This window comes from Spermophilus citellus (genome assembly GCF_964194105.1).
Source record: "Spermophilus citellus genome assembly, chromosome: X".
In the NCBI taxonomy this organism is placed as follows: Eukaryota; Metazoa; Chordata; class Mammalia; order Rodentia; family Sciuridae; genus Spermophilus; species Spermophilus citellus.
In genome coordinates, this window is record NC_138190.1 from 68,693,043 (window position 1) to 68,714,896 (window position 21,854).

At 35.9% G+C, this 21,854-nt stretch overlaps 1 protein-coding gene across 4 annotated transcripts in view; it reads right to left on the bottom strand.

Annotated features, from left to right (window-relative positions):
• Positions 1 to 21,854, bottom strand: part of NHSL2 (NHS like 2) — a 272,794-nt gene that overhangs the window by 189,910 nt on the left and 61,030 nt on the right. The gene's annotated exons all lie outside the window — the stretch shown is intronic.

Here is a 21,854-nt window from a genome sequence, read left to right on the forward strand (position 1 = left end):
CCCCACACACACCTAACAGCAAAGATAGTAGAGATTTTTTTCCATCTGAAGAAGAAAGATAACAAAAATGAACAGAGCCTCAGAAATATGTGGAATACACCATTAAATCATTAAGTGCACACTGGTGTGTGTGTATGTGTATACACATACATGTGTGTGTGTGTGTGTGTCACACACACAATGGTAGTAGCAAAAGGAGAGATGACAAAGAAAGGGGCACACCTGGATACATTATGATTGCTGAAATATTGAATTATTGAAAGGCAAAGAGAAAATCTTGAAGGCAGGAAAAGAAATATAATTTACTACATATGAGGAAACACCAATAAGATTAATAGCTGACTTCTCAATGAAAACAACGAAGGCCAGGGCTGGGGATGTGGCTCAAGTGGTAGCGCGCTCGCCTGGCATGCGTGCGGCCCGGGTTCGATCCTCAGCACCACATACAAACAAAGATGTTGTGTCTGCTGAAAACTAAAAAAATAAATACTAAAAAAAACCAAAAAAACAAAAACAAAAAAAACAACGAAGGCCAGAAGACAGTAAAATGATATATTCAAAGTGCTGAAAGAAAGAATAAACTTGTCAGTTCCTAAAACCAACGAAACTATCTTTCAAAAATGAATACAAAATATACTTTCCCAGAAAAACAAATAATAAGAGAATCCATTGCTAGTATACATGCCTTATAAAAATTATTAGAAGAAGTTTCTCAAACTAAAAGGGAGTGACCCCAGGCAGCACTTTAAATTCAGACAAATAACCAATGATATGAGGTAAAGATAATTAAGTAGGTAGCACAATGGGGGTTGGGAGTGTGGTTCAGTAGTAGAGTGCTTTCCTAGCATGTGCAAGGCCCTGGGTTTGATCCCTAGCTCACACACACACACACACACACACACACACACACACGGCCCTGGGTTTGATCCCTAGCTCTCTCTCACACACACACACACACACACACACACACACAACACATACACGATCACACGATAGTATAATGATGTTTATTTTCCTTTCTTCTTTTATTGATTTAGAAAACATTTTTCTTTCTTCTTGTAACTGATTTAAAAAGCAATTTCACATACAATATCTATAAAATTAGGTTTCCCTATGACACACAAAAGACAATATATTTGACAATAGCACAAAACAGGTAGTTAGGAACAGAAATATGTTAGAGTAAGGAAATGACATCAAGTGGTAGTTTGAATCCACAAAGAGAAGTAAAGAAGATCAGCAATGGTAATTATTATTAATACTTTCAAAACTTTATAAATATATTTGTCCTCTCCTTTCTCCTCTTAGTTCCTTTAAAGGAAAAAAATATATATGAATCAATGATTGTAACTAGGTATAGCTGAATTTGGAACATTCATGGACATAATATGTATAACAATAATAGCATGAAAATGGAGGAAAGAATGGAGCCATTTACAATTAAAGTTTATATATCTCACTAGAATTAACTTAGTATAAGTCTGAAGTAGATCCTGTCAAGATAAAATGTGCATTCTAAGCCCTAGGACAACAAATAAGAAAATAACTAAGCTGGGTGTAGTGGATTAATCCCAGTAACTGAGGATGCTGAGGCAGGAAGATCACAAGTTCATGGCCAGCCTGTGCAACTTATCAGACTCAAAAATAAAACATAGTTAAAAATCATAAAAGGAATCAAAGCACTACACTAGAAAATATTTACTTAATGAAAAAGAAGATAGAAAAAGGGAACAGAGAAACAAAAAGAGGCATGAGATACATGAAAAAAAAATGAAAACTGGCCTAAGAAACTAGAGAAAGAAGAGCAAACTAAATGCATAGATAGGCAAGATGATGGAAGGAAATAATAAAATAGAAAATAAATAAAATAGAAAAAAATTAACAAAATTAAAAGTTGGTTATTTGAGAAAAAAACATATTTGACAAATCTTTAACCAGACCAAAAGAAAAGTAGGGAAGACTCATTACTACTGATTTCACAGGGGAAAAAAAGGAAAAGAAGTAAATACAGTACTATGAATAACTGCATGGCAACAAATTAGAGAACTTAGTCCTTAGTCCTTCTTCTCTTTCTTTCTCTCTTTCTCTCCTCTCACCCTTCTTTCTTTCTTGTACTGGTGATAGAAATCAGGTCCTTATGCATGCCAGGCAAATGTTCTACCTCAGACCCCATATGATCATTTCAGTAGATGTGGAAGAAGTATCTGAAAGAATCCAACATGCTTTTATTATAAAAACACTCAGCACACTAGGAATAGAAGAAAATTTCCTTAACTGGACAAAGGACATCTAAGAAAAACACAGTCATCTTAATGGTGAGAAACTAAAAGCTATTTCCTAATTCACGGATGTCTGCCACTTCTGTTCAACATTGGAGGGGAGGTTCTAGCCAGGGCAATTAAGTAAAAAAGAAAGATAAATAAATAAACAAAAGGCATCCAGATTGGAAAGAAGGAAATAAAACTGCTTGCAGGTGACATGATCTTGTACATAGAAATCCCAAGGAAACCCCTAAAAGTCTAGAACTAATTAAACAAGTTGGCAGGATACAAGATCAATACTGAGAAATTTATTATATTTCTATACACTAGCATGAACAATCTGAAAATAAAATTTAAAGACAATTCAATTTATAACAGCATCAAAAAGAATAAAATAGTGATACATTCTTTACTTTTTAAAGTAAAAAAGATCACTCTGAAAATTATAATTCCTGTTGAAAGAAATTAAAGAAGACATAAATATTGGAAGGCATTCTATGTTCAGGTATCAGAAAAGTTAATATTGTTAGGATGTCAATATTCCCCAAATTGCCAGGTGCGGTGGCACACACCTGTAATCCCAATGGCTCCAGAGGATGAGGCAGGAGGATTGTGAGTTCAAAGCCAGCCTCAGCAACAGTGAGGCACCAAGCAATTCAGTGAGACCCTGTCTCTAAATAAAATACAAAATAAGGGATGTGGATCAGTGGTCGAGTGCCCCTGAGCTCAATCCTTGGTACACATACACACACAAAAAAAAAATTCCCCAAATTGATCTACAGATTCAGTACAATCCCTATGAATATCCCAGCTATCTGTTTTGCAGAAATTTACATGCTGATCTTAAAATCCATATAAGAATGAAAGGGACCCAGAGTGGGTAGTGATATTGACCAAATTATATTGTATTTTCTGCATGTACGAATATATAACAACAAATCCCATAAACATGTACAACTATAATGCACCAGTAAAATTGTGGAAAGATAAAAATAAAAAATGTTAAAAAATAATAGAAAAGTCAGAGGACTCATATTTTTCAACATCAAAACTTATTAAAATATATCTTTATCATGATAGTACAGTATTAACACAAAATTACATATGTAGGTCAATCCAATAAAACAGATTGATTATAAATACACCCTATAGTTATGGTAATTTGATTTTTTAAAAGATGAACACATTTTATTTATTTATTTATTTATTTATTTATTTATTTATTATGTGGTGCTGAGGATCAAACCCAGTACCTCACAAGTGCAAAGCAAGCACTCTACTACTGAGCTTTAACCCCAGCCCCTGGTAATTTGATTTTAAACTAATATGTCAAGATAGTTAAATGGTAAAAGAAGTCTTTTCAACCAATGATTCTGGATAATTGGCTAGACACATGCAAAACAATGAAATAGGACCCATACCTGACACCACACAGAAAAATTAACTCAAAGATTATAGACTAAATGTAAAGGCTAGAACTATAAAATTCTTAGAATAAAAGTCAGAAATAAACTTTCATGATATTATGGTAGGCAATGATTTCCTACATGTGAGACCAAACCATGAGCGAAAAAGAAAAAGAAAAGATTGAGAAGTTAAATTTCATTAAAATTTAAATTTTTTTGTGCTTCAAGGGATACTATCATGAAAAGGCAGGGGCTGGGTATGTGGCTTATTGGTAGAATACTTTCCTAGCATGCATGATGCTTTGCACTACAAAAAAATGTTTCAAAAAGAGCTGGGGGTGTAGGTCAGTGATAGTGTCCACTTACCATGTGTGAGGCCCTGGGTTCACTCCCCAGCATGGAAAGAAGGAAGGAAGGAAGGAAAGAAAGAAGGGAGGAAAGAAGAAAGGAAAAAATAGTTTGTGTCAAATAAATATTTGTAGTAGCATTATTCATAATAACCAAAAAATATAAATAGCCCAAATATGTATGATCCAGTAAAACATATAAATAAAATGTGGTATAACTATACAATGGAATATCATATAGCAATAAAATGAAGTGAAGCAGCATTGAGGAACTCTGGGAGACAAATCCTCTGAAAAACTGATGAAAATCATTTAAAAGAAAACAATCTTTGTTCCAGTTTCTGGTTCAGCATGTAAGGTGATTAGAAGTCATCACTCCATCCTAACAAAAGGTAAAAAGCCGAATATGCTTAAAAATCAACAATTTTTTTGATTCATCAGAGAAGTGAGGTCACAAGGCAAACTGCTGCCCACAAAATTGAAGACAGGAAGATACAGAGAATCACAACTTAATGGGAGCAGAAACTTATGAGTAGGACAATGGTGGTACACACATATATTTCCAGCTACTTGAGAGGCTGAGATAGGAAGATCACTTTAGCCCGGGAATTTGAGGTCAGCCTGGGCAACCTAGTGAGATCCTGTCTCAAAAAAAGAAAAAAAAAAAGAAACCAATTCTGCAGTAGGAAAATCTTAATTGTAATAGACAAATTGTTGGAAGTTCAGTAAAGGACAAGTTTAACAACCCTTAGTCAATAGTAACTGTTTTATGGGCCATAAAACAGACTTTAACCAGTGTAAATGAAAAGAGATAATACAGTGTCCATTCTCAGACCACAATGAAATTAAATAAGACATTGACAACAGAAAGATATCTAGAAAATCCCCAAAACTTGGAGATTAAACAATATACCTCTACACAAGTCAAAGAAGAAATCTCAAAGAAAATTAAAAAAAAATATTTTGAACTAAATGGGAATTAAAGTACAACTTGACAAAATTTGTGGGATGCAACAAAAACAGTGCTTAGGAGAAAATTTTTATTTTTAGGTACTGAATCCAGGGGCGCTTTGCCACTGACCTACATCCGTAGTCCATTATTATAATTTTGAGACATACTCCTGCTAAGTTGTGCATGATAGCCTGAAACCTGCCATTCTCCTTCCTTAGCTCCCAAGTTGCTGGGATTATGGGCCTGCACTACCATGCCTATCTTAGAAGGAGATTTATAGCACTGAATGCATATATGAGAAAAGAAGAAAGACCTAAAATCAATAATCTAAGTTCTCACCTTTGGGAATTAGAAGAAAAAAACAAAATCCAAAGTAAGCAGAAGAAAAGAAATAATAAAAATCAGAGCAAAAAACAATAAAATTAAAAACAGGAAATCATTAGAGGAAATTAATAAAACCAAAAGCTGGTTCTTTGAAACAATTAGTAATACCAATAAACCTCTAGTCATGCTAACTTAAAAAAAAAGAGGACACAAATCACTAATGAAAAAGAGGACATTACTATGGATCCTGAGATATCAAAAAAACAATAAAGGAAAACAATGAACAAATTTATGCTCTAAAATTTGAGAGTCTAAATGAAATGGGTCAATTCATTGGTTTGCCAAGTCATGTGCAGTAGTGCACTCTTGTAATTCCAAATGACTGGAGAGTTTGAAGCAAGAGGATTTTAAGATCAGGGGCAGCCTCAACAAATTAGTGAGACCCTGTCTCAAAATAAAAAATAAGAAAGGCTTGAGATTTAGCTCAGAGGTAAAGCACCTCTGGGTTCAATCCCCAGTACTGACAAGAAAAAAAGGACAGTTTACCAAAACTTATACCAAAAGATAGACAATCTGAACAGAACAATATTCATTAAAGAAATTAATTAATTAATTAATTTTCAAAACAGAAATCACCAAGATCAGGTATGCTCATGAGTAAATTCTACCTAATACTTAAGGGAAAAATTGTTATTCCAGTTCTCTGCAGTCTTTTCCAGAAGACAGAAGAACGCTTCCTAACTTATTCTATAAGGTCAGCATTATCCTAAAACTAAAACCAGACAAAGACATTACAAAAAAACTTTAGACCAATATCTCTTATGAACATTGATGAGAAAGTCCTTAGCAAAATATTAATATGTCAAACACAACAATGCGTGAAAAGAATTATACATCACAACCAAGTAGGATTTATCCCAAGTGTTACAGGCTATTTTAACATTTGAAAAATCAATAAATATAATACATCACTCAATAAGTTAATGAAGAAAAATCACAAACATATCAATAGATGTACAAAAAGGTTTTGATGAAAATGCCAATGCCCATTCATGATAAAAACCCTCAATAAATTAGGCATAATTTATTAAGGAATAGACTAGGAATGTTCATTAGGACACCTATAAGACACCTACAACTAACATCATACATTATGGTGAGAAACTTAATTTTCACTAAGATCATGTCTGCCTTTCAATATCTTATAGGAAAGCCTGGAGAATGAAATGAGAAATGAAAGTTAAACAGAAAAAGAAGAAATAAAACTGTTTACAGATGGCATGATTGTCTGTGTAGAAAATCTGAAAGAAATCAACAAACTATGATAATAAATAAGCAATTATAGCAAGGATACAGGACACAGAGTTAATTTATAAAGCCAACTGCAATAAACACATGAAATTTGAAATTAAAAACATATTACAATGGTGTTTTTTTCAGCAGTACATATACTAAAATTGAAACAATACAGAGAAAATTAGTGTGGTCCCTGTGCTCACATGCAAATTTGTGAATCATTCCTTATTTGGGGTGTATATTTATCTCAAACTACTAATATTAAATATGTATAGCTTTTGTATGTTAATCATAAATATATGAATTATTTTTGAAAAACACATTACTATTTACATTAGCACTCCAAAATGTGAAACACTGAGGTATAAATATATCATATGTACAAGATCTGTATGAGGAAAATTATAAAACTATGATGTAAAAAATCAAATAAATAAATGGGGGAGACATTCTATGTTCAAGAATAGGGAGATTCAATATTGTCAAGATGTCAATATTTCCACCTGGATCCAACAGTGTCAATGCAATTCCAATCAAAATAGCAGTAATTTATTTTGTGAATATCAAACTGTTTCTAAAGTTTTCTATGTAGAGGCAAAAAACAAAACAAAACAAAACAAAACAAAACAAAACAAAAAAACCAAAAACCCAAAACCCAAATCAAAAACAAAACCAGAAAATCTAACTCAATACTGAAGAAGAAGAAGAAAAAAGATGGAAGGCTGACACTACCCTACTTCAAGACTTCCTATAAAGGTTCAGTAATCAAAATAGTATGGTATTGGTGAGATAGATTGATCAGTGGAACAGAATAGAGCTCCCAGAAATCAATTAACATGAATATAGTCAACTACTCTTTGGCAATGAAGAAACAAAGGCAATGCAATGGGTCGGAGAGTCTTTTCAACAAATGGTGCTGAACAACTGGATATCTACATGTGAAAAAAGAATGTAAACACAGACCTTACACCCTTCATAAAATTAGCTCGAAAAGGTTAATAGACCAAAAATTATAAAACGCCTAGAAGATAATGTAATTCAAAATCTAGATGACCTTGTATATGGTAATTATTTTTTACTCTGATTATGAGTCTATTTATAACTCTGATAGCTTATCTTCATCTAAGACTTTAAAGTTGTCTTTAATTCATAAATTTTATTTTTCAGAGAAGTTTTAGTTTCACAGCAAAATTGAGTGGAAAGTACAAAGAGTTCCAATATACACCCGGTCCCCACACATGAGTAATCTCCTCTACTATCAACATTCTGCTCCAAAGTAGTGCATTTGTTACAGTTTATGAATCCACATTGCAATGACTTTTTAGATGTAATACCAAAGACACAATCTGTGAAAGAAATAATTGATAAGATGGACTCAATAAGAGTAAAGTTCTGCTTTGCAAAGGGCACCATTAAGAGGATGAAAATACAAGTCACAGATGGAAAGAAAATATTTGCAAAAGACATATCTGACTAAAAGATTAATCTAAAATATACCAAGTCTTAAAATTCAAGAATAAGAAAATGAAGAACCTGATTTAAAATGGATAGAAGATCTGAACTTTGCCTCACCAAAAATGGCAAGTAAGAATATGAAAAAGATGTTAGTCATTAGGGAATTGCAAATTAAAACAATAATGAGATACTACTATTCACTCCTTACAATAGCCAAAATCCAGAACCTGACAACACCTACTGCTGGTGAGGATGTGGAGCAACAGGAACTGTAATTCATTGCTGGTGGAATGCAAAATGGCATAACCAGGTTGGAATATAGTTTGACACTTTCTTGAAAAACTAAACATACTACTCTTACCATAGGATCTGGCAGTCATGATCTTTGGCATTTACCCAAATGAGTTGAAAATTTATGTCTACACAAAACCTTCACAAGAATGTTTATAGTAAATTTATGTCTGCACAAAATCTTCACATGAATTTTTATATAAGTTTTATTCATAACCTCCCAAACTTGGGAGCAACCAGGACATACATTAGTAGGAAAATGGATAAGCTGTGGTACATCTTGACATTGGAATATTAGTCAGTGCTAAAAGAGATGAACTACTGCCAGGTACGGTGATACATGTTTGTAATCCCAGCTACTCAGAAAGCTGAGGCAGAAAGATTTCAAGTTGAGGCCAGCCTCAGAAACTTATCAGGGTCCTGTCTCCAAATAAAAAGGGCTGGAAGTGTAGCTCAGTGATAGAGTACTTGGGTAGCATCAGTGTGGCCTTGTGTTTAATCCCCAGTACGGGAGAGAGGGAGGGAAAGAGGGAGAGAGGGAGAGGAGAAGAAGGGGGAGAAGAGGAGAGGAGAAGAAGGGGAGGGGGAGAGGGGGAGGGGGAGGGAGGGGGAGGGGAAGGGGAAGGGGAAGGGGAGGGGAGAGGGGGAGGGGAGAGAGGGGAGTGGGAAAGAGATTTGTGTGTGTGTGTGTGTGAGAGAGAGAGAGAGAGAGAGAGAGAGAGAGAGAGAGAGCGCACAAGCGAGCTAGCTACCAATCCAATCCATAGAAGAAACTTGAAAGAAGTCAATCTGGAAAAGCTACAAATCATACAATTTTAATTATACTCTGTGGAGACAGTAAAAAGGTTAGTGGTTGCCAGGTATTAGAGGGGGATGTGTAGGTGGAACACAGAGGACTTTTAGGACAATGAAATTGTTCCATATAATACTATAATATGATAGTAGATACATGCCATACATTAGTTAAAACCCAGAGAACAAACAACACCAAGCGAATCCTAACATAAAGTATGGACTTGTATCAAGGTAGGTTCATCAATTGTACTAAATATACTTCTGTAGTGTGTGATGTCAATAGCTGAGGAGGTATGGATGTTAGAGGAGGGCAGTGGGCATATAAGAACTACATTTTGCACATTTTTTCTAGGAACCAATAACTATTCTATAAAATAAAGTCTACTTTAAATTTTTTTGTAAGTCCTTGGAAATGGTCTAAGGGCATTAAGCAAATGAAGAATCACTTGGTCAAGAAATCTACTAAGGAGATCCAACATGGCGGCGGGCGCAGAGAGATCAAATCTCTGACCTCTTCAGCTGTGCGGGCATAGGGAGTCGTAAACTGTCTAAATGCTGTTTTCTCAGGATCACTAGGCAATGCAGAGCTGACGTGGATCTGGGGTGAACAGTCCGGGCCTCTCAGAACACACACGGAGTCGGGATCGGCTGCATTCAAGCTCTCGTTCGCCTGCTTCTCGCTGCCAAACCGCTATGACTCATCACTAACGATCCCGCCAAAACAACTGGTCCGCACTTTTGATCCTATGGAAGTAAATGCCAATCAAGCCTGCATAGGCAGTGGCCACAGAATTGAAATGGGGCTTGGGAGAGACAGATAGGATCCACCCGTTGCATTGGTCACCCGGCAAAGGGAACGAACTGTCACCATTTGCATAGGATACCACCATGGCAGAGAACTGACGTCACCAAAACACGGCGGAGGAGATAAATTCATTGAAACCAGCGGCAACAGGTGTGTAATCCCCTAGCCTTCCCTCTCCACACAGCGGGGAAACCTTAAAAGCCCCTGCCCACTCCCAGCTCTCCTGTGAGCGCGATAGCCAGACCAAGGGAATCAGGAGTGCTGCGGGACTTGCGGTACGGAACTCCCGGCTACCGCTCCCACCAGTGCTGACAACTGAGGTCTCTTGCACCAGCTACCGGGGGCGTGGCTACCAGAGGGCAAGCAAATTCGCTGGGGGTTCTCAGCCCCAAGCTCTACAAACTTAGGGTCCGAGGGAATGGCAAACAGGGAGAGTGTGCCCAGGCGTTCATGAAAACAGGGCTCCCAGGAGCAGCAGACCTGATGTGTAGCCAGTATTGTGGTGAGTATCACCGGTGAGCGGGGCCTGGCTTGAGGAAAAGAGGAGAAGTGTCTACACACAAGAGAAGGCCCTAGGCACCCAGGATTGGAGACCCGCCCAGTCTGGGAGGAAGAGTTGCTGCACAGTGATTGGTTCCCGCCTATTGAGAGGAGAAGCTTGGCCCAGTGGGCATAGCTCCACCTACTGGAAGAGAAGTTAATCAAACTCTAAGACTGCATTTATTAAATTTTTTTTTAATTTGGGTTTTTTTTCATTTTCATTTTTTTGTTGTTGTTTTTTAAATATTTTTTTTAAATTTTTTAAATTTTTTAAAATTTTTTAAATTATTTTATTTTATTTTTTTATTTTAATTTTCATTTTTAATTATTATTTGTCTTTTAATTTCTTTTCAATTCTCTTATTCCCCCGTCCAGCATGAAAAAGCAAGAAAGAAAAGGAGTACAAACAATGCAGGACAGCCTAAATATTCAGGAGGACCTAGAGCCATCAGAAAAATGGTCATATAAGGAACTCAAGGAATACCTTAGACAGATGGAATGGAACCTTAAAGAGGATACGAGACAGCAAATTCAAACAGTGAAAGAATACATTGAAAATGAATTACATAAACAGATAAAAGAAGAAGTTAAGCATATTTATCAGGAGATAGAGATTATAAAAAATCAAACAATAATTCTAGAAATGAAAGAAACTATAAACCAAATTAAAAACTCAAATGAGAGTATCACTAACAGAGTGGAGCAAGTAGAAGCCAGAACGTCATATAATGAAGACAAAATATATCATCTTGAAAAGAGTCTAGCCAACTCAGAAAGGCTGGTTAAAAATCACGAGAAAAACATCCAACAGATATGGGATAACATAAAAAAAAAAAATAAGAGTCATCGGGATAGAGGAAGGCACAGAGATTCAAACCAAGGGAATGAGTAACCTGCTGAATGAAATAATTACAGAAAACTTTCCAGAAATAAAAAAGGAAATGAATATACAAATTGTAGATACATACAGGACACCGAGCACACAAAATCACACTAGACCAACGCCAAGACACATTGTTATGAAGATATCCAATATACAAAACAAAGAGAAAATATTAAAAGCTACAAGAGAAAGGAGGCAGATTACATTCAGGGGTAAACCAATAAGGTTAACAATGGATTTTTTATCACAGATGCTGAAAGCGAGAAGATCCTGGAACAACGTATTTCAAACACTGAAAGACAATGGATGCCAACCAAGAATTCTGTATCCAGCAAAATTAAGCTTCAGGTACAACAACGAAATAAAAATCTTTCATGATAAACAAAAGCTAAAAGAATTTGCAGCCAGAAAACCAGCATTGCAAAGCGTCTTGAGCAAAACACTACACGAGGAAGAAATGAAAAACAATAACCAAAACCATCAGTGGGAAGTGCCTCGGTAATGACAGAGGATGGGGGGAAAGCTAATCATGGAGAAACAGACTAAATTAGAAAAAAAAGATAAATAATCAAACATGGCAGGAAGTACAAACCATATATCAATAGTAACTCTAAACGTTAATGGCTTAAACTCTCCAATAAAGCGACATAGGCTGGTAACATGGATTAAAAAAACAAATCCAACAATATGCTGCCTCCAGGAGACACATCTGATTGGAAAAGACATACACAGGCTGAAGGTGAAAGGTTGGGAAAAAATATACCACGCACACAGTCCTCATAAGCAATCAGGGGTGGCCATCCTCATATCGAATAAAATCGACTTCAAGACTAAGTTAATCAAAAGGGATAAAGAAGGACATTATATACTGTTAAAAGGAACCATTCACCAACAAGACATAACAATTATCAATATTTATGCACCAAATAATGGTGCTGCGACATTCATAAAACAAATTCTACTCAAGTTCAAGAATCAAATAGAACACAACACAACAATTATGCGTGACTTCAACACACCTCTCTCACCATTGGACAGATCCTCCAAACAAAAGTTGAACAAAGAAACTATTGACCTCAATACCACAATCAATAACCTAGAAATAACTGACATATATGGAATATATCAACCATCATCAAGTGGATATACTTTTTTCTCAGCAGCACATGGATCCTTCTCAAAAACAGACCATATATTATGCCATAGGGCAACCCTCAGTAAATATAAAGGGGTGGAGATAATACCATGTATTTTATCAGATCATAATGGAATGAAACTGGAAATCAATGATAAAAGAAGGAAGGAAAAATCCTACATCACATGGAAAATGAACAATATGTTACTGAATGATCAATGGGTTACAGAAGACATAAAGGAGGAAATCAAAAAATTCTTAGAGATAAATGAAAATACAGACACAACATATCGGAATCTATGGGACACAATGAAAGCAGTTTTAAGAGGGAAATTCATGCCTGGAGGTCATTCTTCAAAAACAGGAAAAACCAACAAATAAATGAGCTCACACTTCATCTCAAAGCCCTAGAAAAGGAAGAGCAAAACAACAGCAAATGTAGCAGAAGGCAAGAAATAATTAAAATCAGAGCGGAAATCAACGAAATTGAAACAAAAGAAACTATTGAAAAAATTAACAAAACTAAAACTTGGTTCTTCGAAAAAATAAATAAGATCGACAGACCTTTAGCCATGCTAACGAAGAGAAGGAGAGAGAGAACTCAAATTACTAACATACGGGATGAAAAAGGCAATATCACAACAGATGCTACAGAAATACAGAAGACAATTAGAAATTATTTTGAAAACCTATATTCCAATAAAATAGAAGATAGTGAAGACATCGATAAATTTCTTAAGTCATATGATTTGCCCATACTGAGTCAGAAGGATACAGACAATTTGAACAGACCAATATCAATGGATGAAATAGAAGAAGCAATCAAAAGACTTCCAACCAAGAAAAGCCCAGGACCAGATGGGTATACAGCGGAGTTTTACAAAACCTTTAAAGAAGAATTAATACCAATACTTTTCAAGATATTTCAGGAAATAGAAAAAGAGGGAGCTCTTCCAAATTCATTCTATGAGGCCAACATCACCCTGATTCCAAAACCAGACAAAGACACCTCAAAGAAAGAAAACTACAGACCAATATCTCTGATGAACCTAGATGCAAAAATCCTCAATAAAATTTTGGTGAATCGGATACAAAGACACATCAAAAAAATTGTGCACCATGATAAAGTGGGATTCATCCCTGGGATGCAAGGATGGTTCAATATACGGAAATGAATAAATGTTATTCATCACATCAATAGACCCAAAGATAAGAACCATATGATTATCTCGATAGATGCAGAAAAAGCATTCGACAAAGTACAGCATCCCTTTATGTTCAAAACATTAGAAAAACTAGGGATAACAGGAACTTACCTCGACATTGTAAAAGCTATCTATGCTAAGCCTCAGGCTAGCATCATTATGAATGGAGAAAAATTGAAGGCATTCCCTCTAAAATCTGGAACAAGACAGGGATGCCCTCTATCACCACTTCTATTCAATATAGTTCTCGAAACACTGGCCAGAGCAATTAGACAGATGAAAGAAATTAAAGGCATAAAAATAGGAAAAGAAGAACTTAAATTATCACTATTTGCAGTTGACATGATTCTATACCTAGAAGACCCAAAGGGTCTACAAAAAAACTACTAGAACTAATAAATGAATTCAGCAAAGTAGCAGGATATAAAATCAACACGCATAAATCAAAGGCATTTCTGTATATCAGCGACAAAACTTCTGAAACGGAAATGAGGAAAAACACTCCATTCACAATATCCTCAAAAAAAATAAAATACTTGGGAATCAACCTAACAAAAGACGTGAAAGATTTATACAATGAAAACTACAGAACCCTAAAGAGAGAAGTAGAAGAAGATCTTAGAAGATAGAAAAATACACACTGTTCATGGATAGGCAGAACTAACATCATCAAAATGGCGATATTACCAAAAGCTCTCTATAGGTTTAATGGAATGCCAATCAAAATGCCAACGTCATTTCTTGTAGAAATAGATAAAGCAATCATGAAATTCATATGGAAAAATAAAAGACCCAGAATAGCAAAAGAAATTCTAAGCAGGAAGTGTGAACCAGGCGGTATAGCGATACCAGATTTCAAACTATACTACAGAGCAATACTAACAAAAACAGCATAGTACTGGTACCAAAACAGGCAGGTGGACCAATGGTACAGAATAGAGGACACAGAGACTAATCCACAAAGTTACAACTATCTTATATTTGATAAAGGGGCTAAAAGCATGCAATGGAGGAAGGATAGCATCTTCAACAAATGGTGTTGGGAAAATTGGAAATCCATATGCAACAAAATGAAACTGAATCCCCTCCTCTCGCCATGCACAAAAGTTAACTCAAAATGGATCAAGGAGCTTGATATCAAATCAGAGACTCTGCATCTGATAGAAGAAAAAGTTGGCTACAATCTACATATTTTGGGGTCGGGCTCAAATTCCTTAATAGGACACCCATAGCTCAAGAGTTAATAACAAGAATCAATAAATGGGACTTACTTAAACTAAAAAGTTTTTTCTCAGCAAGAGAAACAATAAGAGAGGTAAATAGGGAGTCTACATCATGGGAACAAATGTTTACTCCTCACACTTCAGATAGAGCCCTAATATCCAGAGTATACAAAGAACTCAAAAAATTAGACAATAAGATAACAAATAACCCAATCAACAAATGGGCCAAGGACCTGAACAGACACTTCTCAGAGGAGGACATACAATCAATCAACAAGTACATGAAAAAATGCTCACCATCTCTAGCAGTCAGAGAAATGCAAATCAAAACCACCCTAAGATACCATCTCACTCCAGTAAGATTGGCAGCCACTATGAAGTCAAACAACAACAAGTGCTGGTGAGGATGTGGGGAAAAGGGTACTCTTGTACATTGCTGGTGGGACTGCAAATTGGTGTGGACAATTTGGAAAGCAGTATGGAGATTCCTGGGAAAGCTGGGAATGGAACCACCATTTGACCCAGCTATTGCCCTTCTCAGACTATTCCCTGAAGACCTTAAAAGAGCGTACTATAGGGATACTGCCACATCGATGTTCATAGCAGCACAATTCACAAGAGCTAGACTGTGGAACCAACCCAGATGCCCTTCAATAGATGAATGGATAAAAAATGTGGCATTTATACACAATGGAGTATTACGCAGGACTAAAAAATGACAAAATCATGGAATTTGCAGGGAAATGGATGGCACTAGAGCAGATTATGCTTAGTGAAGCTAGCCAATCCCTAAAAAACAAATGCCAAATGTCTTCTTTGATATAATGAGAGCAACTAAGAACAGAGCAGGGAGGAAGAGCAGGAAGAAAAGATTAACATTAAACAGAGACATGAGATGGGAGGGAAAGGGAGAGAAAAGGGAAATTGCATGGAAATGAAGGGAGACCCTCATTGCTATACAAAATTACATATAAGAGGTTGTGAGGGGAATGGGAAAATAAACAAGGAGAGAAATGAATTACAGTAGATGGGGTAGAGAGAGAAGATGGGAGGGGAGGGGAGGGGGATAGTAGAAAATAGGAAAGGTAGCAGAATACAACCGTTACTAATAGGGCATTATGTAAAATTGTGGATGTATAACCGATGTGATTCTGCAATCTGCATTTGGGGTAAAAATTGGGAGTTCATAACCCACTTCAATCTAATGTATGAAATATATGTCAAGAGCTTTGTAATGTTGTGAACAACCAATAAAAAATAAATAAAAAAAGAAATCTACTAAAAGTAGGAGGGGAATTGAGGGGGCAGGGGATTAGCAAGGATGGTGGAATTTGATGGACATCATTATCCAAAGTACGTGTATGAAGACATGAATTGGTGTGAATATACTTTGTATACAACCAGAGATATGAAAAAATGTGCTCTATATGTGTAATATGAATTGTAATGCATTCCACTGTCATATGTAAATAAAAAATTAATAAAAATGATACATAAAAAAGAAATATACTAAAATTCAGCATAAAAAAGAGAGACTGGGGTATCTGAGACAAGGTTTACTCCCTCCCTTCTCCATCCAAGTTCAAGCAGACAGAAACTACTCCATACCAGTATATAGGTATCCCACATCTTCAGCTCCAGCTGGAGGAGCAGGGCATCAGCATTTCTTATCCTACCCTCTGCTGCAGGTCATTCAGGTTCATTTCCAGGAAAATAAGACTGAGAGGAGACAGTCCCTTCTCCCACCCATCCCTAAATTGTGGGATGGAGGCTCTAACTATGGTGTGGTACCATCTAAAATAGTAGGGCCACCCTGACCTGGCTCCTGGAACAAAAGTACCACACTGAGAGAGAGGCAAGCCAAGGAGAACTGGAGCTGCTGTCTTTCCTTCCAGTGCTTAGTTCCTAAAGTGGGAATGCTGCTCAGATGCCTGCTATTATCCTTAACCTTAGCATGGAGCTGTTGCTTAGAGATTTTGCCCTGGGGGAAAAGCAGGCCAAAGATCCTGAACTCTGAATATCTTTCCAAAGGAATTGACTTCATCAGCTGGGGGTAGGGCTCAGTGGTAGAGCCTTTGCCTAGCATATGTGAGGCCCTAGGGTTTTATCCTCACACACCACACATACACAAAAAAAATGGCAGACTCCACTTCTCACAGTGTGGTGAAATCCAAGCCTAAGTGTGTTCTTAAAAACAGTGGAGATTTGGAGCTGGGGTTGTGGCTCAGCAGCAGAGAGCCTGCCTAGCAGCTTGAGGCACTGGGTTCAATCCTCAGCACCACATAAAAAGAACACAAATAAATAAAAATAAAGTTATTAAAAAAGTAGAGATTTATGGTCAAAGGCCATTAAACCAATGGCAGATTCACTGGAAATGTAGGCTAAACTGTAGGCTGGCTAATTTTCTGAAAAGAAATAGGGAATAAGTCAGCTGAGATGAACTCTATTAGTATCAGAATAAATCTTAAACACTAATCTAGGAAACTGTCACTTCAAAGGAGCCAGAATTTGATTGGATCAGTTTGTGAAGCAATTTATGCCTTGGACAATTTTTGAAAACAATAGAGCAATCATTCAGCAATTAGTGAGGTTTAACCAGTGGGTGTGGTCAGGAAAAAAGACAGTCAAAAGAGAGCTCTGCCAAAAACCCAGGATATGTGTGGGCATCCTAGGGCTGTACTTCCTAAGGAACAACATACCAGGCTTCACAGTGCTGGGGTGTATGTGTAGCTTAGGCTTCATTAAAGTTTTACAGTGACTAAACAAGTAAATAAGTAAATAACATAAATAAGCCTTGGGCTGGGGGTGGGGATACGAGTACTCAGAGTTGCTACAACATATTATCTAAAACATTCAGTTTCCAATAAAAAAAGCATGAGACATGAATAATTTGGAAAGATAATCCACACACTAGAAAGCAGACAACAGAAACAACCTTTGACAATGACCAGATATTAGACTTAACAAAGACTTCAAAGTACTCATTATAAATAAGTTCAAATAACTAAATGAAATTATGAAGAAAGTAGAAGAAAAGATATCATGACAATGTCACATCAAATAGAGAAAATATATAGAAATTCATAAAAAGAAATACATGGACATTTTGGAGTTGAAAAGTATGAAAACTGAAATAAAAACAAAGAATTGGAGTATTAGTGTTACAATTTGGATCTGAAATGTCCCAAAAGTTTCATACTTGGGCTTGGTCCCCAGCTGGTGGCACTGTTGGGAGGGTGGTGGAAACTTGATGAGGTATGACTTAGTTGGAAGAGGTAGGTCACTAGGGATGTGTCATATTTTGCCCCAGGACCCTTTCTGTCTCTCTGCTTCCCCACCACCAGGAGGTGAACACCTTTGTTTTACCACATTCTTCTATCATGATGTTCTGTCTCACCATAGGCCTAGAAACAATGGAGCCAACTGATCATGGACTGAAACCTCTGAAATCACAAGCCAAATAAAATATTTCCTCTTTTAGGCTGTTTTTCTCAAGTAAATTTTGAGAATAATAGAAAGTTAATCAACACAATTAGTTTCCTGCAGGTGCTGTAAAAAATTACTACAAATTGGATGGCTTAAAACAACTGAAATTTACTTCCTTAGTTCCAGAGGCTAGAAGCCTGAGATCAAGGTGTTGATAAGGAAATGCTCACTCTTGAGCCTCTAAAAGGAAATTGCTCTTCACCTCTTCCAGGTATTTCTTGCTAGGATACTTAAGTCTCCACCTCCTTCTTGACAAGGATGTCTTTATACTTTCTGTGTCCAAATTTCCCTCTTCTTAGAAAGACACCAGTCATACTGGATTATGGCCAATACAACTCCAGCATGCCCTCATCTTAATTATATTTGCAATGACCATAACCCAAATAAGGTCATGTTCTCAGGTCGTGGGGATTAAAACTGCAACATATCTTTTTAGGGGTCATAATTCAACCCATAAGAACTGGTAAATATAATTATAAAAGCAGCACAGATACCTATTTCTTCTCCTTTTTTTTCACCTGATGTAAAAAGCAATCCACCCTCCATCCCTCCGTTCTTCTAGTGCTGGGAATTGAACCCAGGTCTTCATGCATGCTAGGCACCCATTTTCACAATGGAGAGAATAGGCAGAAGATAAACTTTATACCTCAAGGGACTGGAAAAAGAAAAAGAAATAAACCCCAAAGTATCAGAAGAAAGGAAATAATAAATATCACAGGCAAATAAAGTAGATGATAATGGAAAAATAGTAGAACCAATGACTGCAACAATTGGGTTTTTGATAAGATTAAAAAAAACTATACAAACATTTAGCTAGACTTACCAAGAAAAAAAGACAGGTTACTAAAATTACAAAATATTTTTTTTTTAATTGCAGAAGGGCTGGGGAAGTAGCTCAGTGGTAGAGTTCTTGCTTAGCATGTGCAAGGCCCTTGGTTTGATCTCCATACCGCAAAATAAAATAAAATCAGAAATGAAAGTGGGGACATTGCTATTAACCTTATAGAAATCACCTAGATGAAATAAACAAATTTTTAGGAAATCTACCAAAACTAACACTAGAAACAGAAAATATGAATTTATCTACAATAAATAAAGACAATGAATTAGTAATGAAAGAATCTCCCAATAATGAAAAGTCCAGTATCAGATGATGGCTACACTGCTGAATCCTACCAAATATCTAAGGAAGAATTAATACCATTTTCCCTCAAACTCTTCAAAAATGGAAGAGGAGGGAATATTTTCTAACTTATTCTATAAGGCCACAATTACTCTAATACCAAAAAACAAAGGCATCACAAGAAAGGAAAACTATCAGATCAATATCCCTTGTATAGAGAGAAAACCCTCAGGAAAATACTATCAAACTGAATCCATTACCAGCATTTTTTTTTCTGGTACTAAGGATTGAACCTAGAGTCTTGCAAACTATAGGTAAGTGCTCTAATTATGAGCTACACCTTCAGTCCTGTGGTCATAGCATATTAAAAGGATTATATACCATGACTGAGTGAGATATACACCAGGAATAAGAGGGTGCTTCAACCTATGAAAATCAATTGCTGAAATATTTCACATTAATAGAAGAAAGAAAACAGATCACATGATCATTTCAAATGATGTAGGAAAAAAGTCAGAAAAAAAATGTATGTCTTTCATGATAAAAACACTGAACAAATGAAGAATAAATCAGGATTTCCAAAACATGGTAAGGGACATGTATGAAAAACAGAGCTAAGATCATGTTCAATGGGAGAAGTTTGAACACTTTCCTCTTTAGATCAGGGACAAGGCAAAGACACCCTTTCTTTCCATTTCTATTCAACATTGTACTGGAAGTTCTAGCCAGACCATTCAGGTAAAAAATGAAAGAAAGGAAGAAAGGAGGAAGGAAGGAAGGAAGAAAAGAAGGAAAGATAGAAATTCACCCAAAGAGATAAGGAAGAAATAATAAAACTATGATCCCAGATGACATGAAAAGTCCTTTAAAACCTACAGAGAGGGAGAGGGAGAGGGAACCTATTGGAGCTAATAAAAGAATTCAGCAAAGTTTTAGGGCATATCAACATACTAAATCAGTTACATTTCTATACATTAGCAATGAATAATCTAAAGATGAAATTAAGAAAACAATTTTCACAACAGTTTCAAAATGAATAAAATACAAACAAATTTAACCAAGGTGGTACAAGATTTATGCACTGAAAAATTATAAAACCATGGTGAAAGACATTAAAGAAATCTAAATTTATAGATTGGAAGACTTAACATCATTAGGATGTCAATACTATTCCAAACAACCTACAAATTCAATGAAATTCTTTTTCAAATCCCAGTGGCATTTTTGCATAAATGGCAAAACTCATCTTAAAATTCACATGGATTTCTAAGGGACCCCAAATAGACAAATCACTCCTGTAAAAGGAAAACAAAACAGCAAAGTTGGAAAATACACACTTCTAGATTTCCAGTTATACTATAAACCTGCAGTAATCAAAACCATATTATACTGTCACAAAGATTGACATATAGACAAATGGGATAAAATTGAGAAACCAAAAATAAACCCAAAGGTCTATGGATAATTGATTTTCAACAGGAGTGCCAATACCATTCAAAGGGAAAAGAACAGTCTCTTTAACAAATGGTGCTGAGATAACTGGATACTCACATGCAAAAGAATAAAGTTGGATTACTAACTTACACCAATATACAAAAAAAATCAAAGACCAAAATATAAGAATTAAATCTATTAAATTCTTAGAGGACAATACATGGATCAATCATAGTGATCCTGAGTTTGACAATGGTTTCTTAGATAAGACACCACAAGCATAACAAAAGAAATAATAGAAAAAATCAAGTCCAGCACAAGTGGAAAAAGCTTCTATGCATTAATAGTCACTATGAAGAGAATGAATGTGCCACTCACAGAAAGGGAGAAAATATTTGTAAAATATTTGTAATATATCTGATAAGGATCTAGTATACAGAATATATAAAGAACAATTGAACAATAAAAAGACAACTCACCCCATTATACCTGGGTAATGGATTTGAATAGCTATTTCTCCAAAGGAAATATACAGAGTCAACTAACACATCAAAAGTAGTCTAACATCATTAGTCACTAAGAAATGCAGATCAAAAGTATAGAGATACCACTTGACATCTACTGAGATGGTTATCATCAAATGACACATGATAATAAGTGTTGATAAGAATGTGGATAGATGAGGTAGTCACTCTGGAAAACAGCCTGACCATTCCTCAAAAGATTTATCATACTTACTATATGACCCAGAAATTCCTGTCCTATGCTCCAAGAGAATTAACAACATGTATCTCCCCCCACACACCACACACAAAAAAACCCCTGCCATTTCAAAGGTCTATCAGCTGGTGAAGAGACAAACAAAATGTGATGGATCCCTACAGCTGACTTAT